Below are 6,189 nucleotides of genomic sequence, written 5' to 3'. Positions count from 1 at the left end.
GCAGGGGCCTCTTTCAGGAGGGAACTGATGCCCGGCAGGGGGATAGAGGGGTGAAACATGGGGTGGGGTTGAGGGTTTGGGGAAGAGGGATTTTATATGCGTGTCCAACCTTCACAACAATTCAATAAAGCCAGGGCCACCAGACCTACTTTACAGATGGGGAAACTGAGGCCCAGAGAGATTAAGGTGCCCACCCACATCTCAGAGCTAATAGGCTGCACTGTTGGAATCTAAGTCTTGGAAAAGCTGTAGATTAGGAATCCCGAGTCTGGCTTCCAGTCCCAGCTCTGAACACACCTGTCGAGTTGGGCAAGTCAGTTAACAACTTGGATCTCTATTTTTCCTCTTGTGCATACCAGGGGCTTGGTTAGAAAGGCATCCACTGGTCTTTCCTTTGAAGGGCCCGAACAGAAAAATAGGAAGGAAGCACTGAGGAGCGCCAGCGGTCAGAAAGAGACAGGGGCCCAAGTCTGAACCTCAGGCACTGCTGAGCTAATCCCTGATGGGCGAATGCCCAGTTATCTGTGATATGTGGCCACTTGGCAGCCTCTCCTGAGTGGGTCTCCCAGGTGTCTCAGTAAGGGAACCGCAGAGTCGTCAGAGACTCCCTTACTCAGTTGGTTTTTAAGAGGCACGATTATCTGTCCTATTAGACTCATGGTAGCAATGAAACCCCTTTAGGGAAGGGCGGGACTGTACGCTTTACAAACCACACTCATACCTGTGATCGCCTTTGAATTCTTTCCCCTTTTCAGTGAGGTGCACAGGACAAGTGCGGCTGTCTCCACTTCACAGAGAATGAAACTGAGGCTCAGAGAAGGCCCAGGGTCAGCCAATAAGCAACACTCCGTGGCTGTCTACGCCTCGGGCATTTGAGTGTGTTTGGATAGGGAGGTAACCCACTGTGCTAGATTGGATTTCTCCTCTCCTATATAACCTCCCTGGAGAAGAATTCTGCACCCCAAATCTGTCATCATGAGGCCACAAGACTTGCTCTGGCCAATGAAACAAGAGAAGAAGTGAGGTACATCGCTTTGGAACAGAAGCTTGAAGGTCCAGCGTGTTGTTCGCCATGTCTCTTTCCTTCTGCTATGAAACCTGGCAGTGTTCCAGAGAAAGAGAGAGAGAACGTCCTCAGTCTGGGTCCTGGAGTAAAGATAACATGGAATAGGGCCCGTCAGGGACATAGGGGTGAGCAGGAAATAAACCTTTGTGGCTGTACACCACTGAGATTTGGGGGTCATTTGTTACACAGCAAAACCTAGTTTGTCCTAACTAATACATCTATAAAGACAATGACCTCTCCCGGGAATAGTGATGTCAGACCCTGGATGAGTACTGGCTGGTCTATGGTTGTGTGTGTGTGTGTGTGTGTGTGAGACACAGTGGGTATAGGAAGGACAGACCTAGCCAGGTTTGCCCTGGACTCTTTTCCACTCAATTTTTCAAACCAGCTATACCTACAGGAGCCTGTTTCCTATTCTTCTCCTCTCCCCTCTCTCTCTAATAATTTTTAGTCTCCTGCAGAAAAGTTCGGATCTCTAGTGCATTCCATAATAGCAGATAAAGGTTTTCCTTCCCCCACACCCCAATTTATATGGAGGAACTACTTCAGGAGTTACTGATTGACTCTCAGAAATAATGATTGCAGCCACTGTTTCCTGAGGGCTTGCTGACGATCAGGCGCTCTTTAAGAACTTCTCATGCTTTATCTCGTTTTCTCTTCACAACTACCTGAGGAATTAGATCCTGCTGCTGCTGCTGAGTCGCTTCAGTCGTGTCCGACTCTGTGCGACCCCATGGACGGCAGCCCGCCAGGCTCCGCAGTCCCTGGGATTCTCCAGGCAAGAACCCTGGAGTGGGTTGCCATTTCCTTCTCCAATGCATGCATGCTTGCTAAGCCACTTCAGTTGTGTCTGACTCTGTGCAACCCTATGGGCAGCAGCCCACCAGGCTCCTCTGTCCACAGGATTTTCTAGGCAAGAAAACTGGAGTGGGTTGCCATTTCCTTGAATTAGATCCTAGATCCTAGGAATTAGATACTACTGCTACTAAGTCGCTTCAGGCGTGTCTGACTCTGTGCGACCCCATAGACGGCAGCCCGTCAGGCTCCTCTGTCCCTGGGATTCTCCAGGCAAGAATACTGGAGTGGGTTGCCATTTCCTTCTCCAAAGCCTGAAGGTGAAACGTGAAAGTGAAGCGGCTCAGTCATGTCCGACTCCTAGCGACCCCATGGACTGCAGCCTACCAGGCTCCTCCGTCCATGGGATTTTCCAGGCAAGAGTATTGGAGTAGGGTGCCATAGGATCTAATGCCTCATGTTAGAGGCAAGGAAATGAAGACTGAGAGACTTAAAGGAAGTTATCCGAACCCACACAGCTACTAAGAAGTAAGGCTGGGACTCAAGCCCAATTACAGTGTGGGGTAGTTTCTGACTTGTCATTTGGGTCTTCTTTTATTTGCAGACTCTATTATACTTGTCTCATCTGCTGTTTCTAGCTTCCCTGATAGCTCAGTTGGTAAAGAATCTGCCTTCAATGCAGGAGACCCCAGTTCTATTCCTGGGTCAGGAAGATCCTCTAGACAAGGGAATGGCAACCCACTCCAGTATCCTTGGGCTTCCCTTGTGGCTCAGCTGGGAAAGGATCCACCCGCAACTCGGGAGACCTGGGCTGGGAAGATGCCCTGGAGAAGGGGAAGCCCACCCACTCCAGTACTCTGGCCTGGAGAACTCCATGGACTGTATAGTCCCTGGGGTCACAGAGAGTCGGACAGGCTGTTTCTACGCCGCCGTCTTTGCTCACCATGGCTGGAAGAGCAGAATCCCTTTTCTCCTGGTTTCCGTGAGGAAGGGTTTCGTTAGTTTGTTTTTCTGAGCATGTTTCTGACTCCTCTCCTTACTTTATCCATTCCTGAGTAGACGAGGGATTGATCTGTTTGGTAAACTTGGGAACACTTGGTCATGCTCAACTTGGCATCATCCTTCTTACTGGGAGGGGACTGCTCCAGAGTCCCCCCACCCCAACAGCAAGCAACAGGCCCTGGTCTTTACAGCCCGGCTTTGGGATTCACTGTTGGCTACCAGTCTAAAAGTGGCTTCCCCAACCTTATGTCAATGATCAAGGTGATATTTTGGCCTCCCTCTGGTTCTCTTTGTTTTATTGCTCAACTTTTTCAGAACTCAGGCAAGGCAAATGGGACGCTGTTCACTCAGAGTCTCCCTGGGAATTACACCGATGGGAACGTCTCATGGCCTACTGCTGGCTCTGGTGTTTGCCTTGGTGGCTTCAGAGTGTAAACCCAGCTCTCAGGCCTGCCCTCTCCTGAGCAAAGCCGGGTGGTGTGGAAGAGATGGCCAGCTGCTTCTTAAGATCTCTCTTTCCTTCCTCTATTTTTAACAACCCTCCCCAGAATAAAGACTAAGTTTCCCAGCCTCCCTCACAGCGAGCTGTGGCCACCTGACTCATTATTGTGATGTGAGCAGAGGTGCTGAGCACAACTTCTGGATCATATGGAAGGACGGGTTTGTGCCGTCCACTTCTTCTTCTCCCCTCTGCTGGCTGGAATGAGACAGGATTTGGCAGTTGGAATAAGTATTTTGAGCCATGAGATGAAAACTATATATTCGACTGGCATCAAGGAAGAACTTAAGAATCGTCACGAGCAACCTGCCACCGTGGCCCTGGTTCTGGCACAGACGTCTGTGTGACAGCAGACGCAAACTTCTCACTTGTGTGAAACCCATTATCATTTTGGGGTCGCTTAGGTACAACATCTGAAGCCGTGCATCTTAATTAAGTCAAGAAGGGACCCAAGAATTTCCTTCTCCATTAGGGGGAGGGATTTAAGTCTCTGTCAGGGGTCTACCTGCATCTGATTCCGAGGAAATCAGTGAATGAGGGAAAGATAGAAGGACTGGGCCTTTGTTGAATGCTTAGAATATTCCGGATACTGTGACTAATTCTTTCTGTCACCTTTTCCCAGTTGATTTAAACCACAATTCTATGGGGGAAGAGCTATTATCCCATTATGCCGTTGAGGTTTAGAGAAGTTACGTGCTTTGACTAAGGTCATTTAGCTTATGAAAAGCTATGCTAGGACGTCCCCTGTGGTCCACTGGTTAAGAATCCAGCTGCCAATGCAGGGGACACAGCTTCAGTGCCTGTCTGGGAGGGCTCCACAGGACAAGGGGCAGCTCAGGCCATGCACCCCAACTATGGAGCCCACGAGCCCCAGGGGCTGTGCTCTGCAACAGGAGAAGCCGTCGCAATGAGACTTAACACACCACAGTGAAGAGTGCATTCCCCGCTCGCTGCAACTCCAGAAAGCCTGTGCACAGCAGCGCAGACTCAGCGCAGGCAAAAATAAACAAACACATAAATGTTTAAGTTATGCTAGAAATGGGGTCAGTGTGGCTCCCCAACCATTTTCTTTCCTCCACAGCAAACCATTTACTCACTCTCCCCTTCCACCGAATCCAGTGCTCTGAGCATAATAACCTCTTGCCTTTCCGTGGACCTCTTCTGTCTCCGCACATCTTGCGAGCAGAGGCACTGACTCTCTTGGTCCCAGACTATCTTTACATGGATGGCTGGAGAGCAAATGGTCTTCGAAGATACAGGACTTCCCTGCAGAGCAAAGGACAGACAGGCTTACTCCCCACTGCAGAAGACTTGATTTCCCTGAGCTCAGGGTTCCCAACATGCAGTTCCTGATGCGCATGCTGCGTACGGTGCTGTGCACAATAAAGCCCTTTGTCCCTGACCCGGAAGTCTCATATCCTCTGCTCATACCTAGGAAACTGTATGATGCTAAGCTGTTGACTTGCAATTAGGATAAGATCTTAGCTCCTGAGAGCACCTGCTACGTTTGTGCCACGGAAAGATTGACCATATTCAGTCCTGTGTCACGTCACCAAAGTTCTCCACTTACATTACCTCCAACGAAATGTGCAAGGTCAACAAAGCAAGAAAGAAAATTCAAGTACCACTCTGCCTTCCCTTTTTCTAAGTAAGGGCATGCTTTGGAGAGAGCATGCGATGAAAGAGCTGAACCTGCCATCTTCTTACCAGATCTTAGTTTTCATCTGGATTTCATGGTGTGGTCATTTTGCCATACTGAGTGTGATTCTAACGTTCAAAGATGCATATTATTTCATGGAACGTAGCCTCTAAATTTGAACCATCCACGTCTGGTGGTCAACGGAAGAGAAGGCTATCAGATCAAATACTGGAGGAAACTCTAGAGGCGATAAACCTGTTTTCTGTAGACAGCTCTCCGAAGCCATTTTCAAGTACACCTTCCCTCTTACATGATTTTTGTTGTTACACCCTTGTAAGGGGCTACCCAGGTAGCTCAGTGGTAAGGAACTTGCCTGCCGATGCAGGAGCCACTGGAGACTTGGGTTCGATCCCTAAGCTAGGAAGATCCCCTGGAGGAGGAAATGACAACCCACTCCAGTATTCTTGCCAGTATAATTCCAGGGAGAGAGGAGCCTGGTGGGCTATAGTCCTCGGGGTTGCAAAAAGTTGGACATGACCAAGCATGCATGCAAACACACGCTCAGAAGCTGTGGCTCCAGAGGACTATGTTATAGGGGTGCGACCCTGTGGACCGCACCCGCCAGGCTCCTCCGTCCATGAGATTCTCCAGGCAAGAATGCTGGAGTGGGCTGCCAGGCCCTCCTCCGGGGATCTTCCCGACCCGGGGGTCGAACCTGAATCTCGTGTCTCCTGCACTGGCGGGCGGGGTCCTGGCCACTAGTGCCGCCTGGGAAGCCCCCGTAAGGTGTGGGGTGGGTATTTTAATAGTCGCAACAGTCCCTTTACAATTCAGTAGAGCATGTACTTATCTTTACATTTGTGCCTCACTTGGAATTCCCTGGTGGCTCAGAGGTTAAAGCGTCTGCCTGGAATGCAGGAGACCCGGGTTCGATCCCTGGGCCGGGAAGATCCCCTGGAGAAGGAAATGGCAACCCACTCCAGTATTCTTGCCTGGAGAATCCCATGGACAGAGGAGCCTGGTAGGCTACAGTCCATGGACTCGCAAAGAGTTGGACACGACTGAGCAACTTCACTTTCACTTTCTTCTTTTGTATCATAAATTTGAATCTAATAATTTTCCATATCCAGAGACTAAAGAATCTCATGGGCTTAATTTTCATTTCTTGGTTGGTCTGCCAAATTTTGG

At 49.7% G+C, this 6,189-nt stretch overlaps 1 non-coding gene across 1 annotated transcript; it reads left to right on the top strand.

Moving 5' to 3' along the window:
• Positions 1–5,877: 5,877 nt before the first annotated feature.
• TRNAS-GGA lies at positions 5,878–5,949 on the top strand. The gene has a single exon. It is a non-coding gene; the product is annotated as a tRNA-Ser (tRNA).
• Positions 5,950–6,189: the final 240 nt, after the last annotated feature.

Source organism: Oryx dammah, unplaced genomic scaffold, assembly GCF_014754425.2.
Source record: "Oryx dammah isolate SB20612 unplaced genomic scaffold, SCBI_Odam_1.1 HiC_scaffold_1, whole genome shotgun sequence".
NCBI lineage: Eukaryota > Metazoa > Chordata > Mammalia > Artiodactyla > Bovidae > Oryx > Oryx dammah.
The sequence above is the reverse complement of the archived record's forward strand: the minus strand, read 5'-3'. Positions and strand labels throughout refer to the sequence as shown.